This window comes from Lemur catta, chromosome 5, assembly GCF_020740605.2.
Source record: "Lemur catta isolate mLemCat1 chromosome 5, mLemCat1.pri, whole genome shotgun sequence".
Classification (NCBI taxonomy): Eukaryota; Metazoa; Chordata; class Mammalia; order Primates; family Lemuridae; genus Lemur; species Lemur catta.
Window position 1 is genome coordinate 96,904,250 of NC_059132.1, and position 2,349 is coordinate 96,906,598.

The following is a 2,349-nucleotide window of genomic DNA, read 5'->3' on the forward strand; positions in this document are numbered from 1 at the left end:
TCAAGGAGGACAAGAAAATTTCCTGAATCTAATAATGGGTATCTAACAAAACCCAACAGCAAACATCGTTCTTAATGGCAAAGTAGTAGAAGCAGTCCCCTTAAAGTCAGGACAAGACAAAAAAAATAATTCCCCCATCACTAATTTTACTCTGAATTATGAAGGAGTTTCTAGCCTGGGCATAAGGTATGCACAGTTTGTTATGCCAGTCAGGATGGTGTAGGCCTGGTGGTGGTGAAACACAAATGCCAACATGTCAGTGGCTTAAGACATAAATTTACTTTTTGCTCGAAGTGCATTGCAGATCCTGTTGGTGATGACTCAGTTCTAAGGGTCCATTTGTGGCTCTGCATCACGAAATGGGAACTCCCACGCGTTGTACCAAGGCAAGGGAGAAATGGAGGATGATGACACAGCAGCTCTTGATGGCTTCAGTCTGGTAGTGACACGTTTCTCTTCCACTCCATTGGCTCAGACAGGTCACATGGCTTTAACCACAAAGGGGCTGGGAATGTGGGGGAGCACATGAATATTTAGGGCATCGTGAACATCCTGCTACAACTGGAAAGGAAATAAATTATCATGGTTTGCAAATGATATGACTACTGATACAGAAAATTTAAGAGATATATACACTATTAAATTGATATAGAATATACTATTAGAACTAATATACTGGCAAGGTTTCTTGTAACAATATGCAAAAATCAATTTCATTCCTATGCACCAGCAATACTAGTAAAGAAATGTAATTTTTTTAAACATAATTCAAGAGCCTTTAGAACAAATATTATAAAAGATGAATAAGACCTTTATGAGACAATTTTAAAACTTTATTAAAAGGCATAAACTAAGACCTAATTTATATATTTTTCATAGATGGAAATATCCAACATCAGAAATATATTAATTTTCTCCAGATTAATCTCTAGATTTCATGCAATTAAAAAAATCAAAATAGATTCTTTTTTCTTTCTTTTTTATACCTTATCAAGCTGTTCTAAAATTCAGATGGAAAAGCAAAGATTCAAGAAAAAAATGTTTGAGTCAGAGAACAAGATGAGAAATATCAGGATTATGTTCTGCTGCAGAGTAACAAAAAAAAATTGTCTACAATGGCTTAAACTAATAGGGCATTATTTATATCACATAACAAAAGAACATTTATTTATAAAGAGAAAAGTTGAAAATATGCTAACCAAAGTATTTAGATTTGGTTCTATCTGCCAGTTATTTCTTAATATAAATTAATAAACTGGCATTGCAGTTATATTAATACTGGAGTCTCTATGATCTTGACTAATATGAGTCAGCTCCTATAGAAGGAACCATTTTACACAGAAATAAAGTCAAGTTTCTGATCCTACAAGGTCAGATCATTATGAATTCATGAAAGTAAATACCATCCTGTGAAGCTACTTGGTAGACAACCATTTGATCCTCAGGAAGCAAGTCCTTTACTTTGCCACATTTGAGGCCTTCCATTTAAAACTAACTCCCCTTGTACCAATTCCATGCTTGTTCTCTGTCTTTCTGATTTGAAACTTAGCTTCCTGTGTTCATCTGTATAAAGGAACATTATTTCTTCACCCTGTATGGTACTCTCTACTCAAAATTACTACTATGTGCTAGATAGACACTGTTCCAAGGATGGGGGCTGGTATAAGTCTTCACACACAGTACAGAAAAAAGAAAGAATCTACTAGATAACTAAATGATCATTGCCATTCCAGGGTTCTAGGGGATGGTGCAGTTTTCACAATAGCATATGGCAGTATGCTTTGATTAACTGGTTGTAACAGCAAACAAAATAAAATCAGCAGAGCAATCCATAATTTTTGGATATTAAAATTCCCCAGAGGTCGGGCACGGTGGCTCACGCCTCTAATCCTAGCACTCTGGGAAGCCGAGGCGGTGGATTGCTCGAGGTCAGGAGTTTGAAACCAGCCTGAGCAAGAGCGAGACCTCGTCTCTACTAAAAATAGAAAGAAATTATCTGGTCAACTAAAAATATATATAGAAAAAATTAGCTGGGCATGGTGGCACATGCCTGTAGTCTCCCCAGCTACTGGGGAGACTGAGGCAAGAGGATGGCTTAAGCCCAGGAGTTTGAGGTTGCTGTGAGCTAGGCTGACGCCATGGCCCTCACTCTAGCCTGGGTAACAGAGTGAGACTCTGTCTCAAAAAAAAAAAAAAAAAATTCCCCAGAAATGTGTCCTTACCATATTACTCCCATAGTATGCCTGGTAGAGACAAATTAAGTCAAACCAGCATAATAGGTTAAATGGTTCAGCATGGTTTAATGAGACACGCAGCGTGGTGATACCAGGGCCTGCTCAGGTAACATAC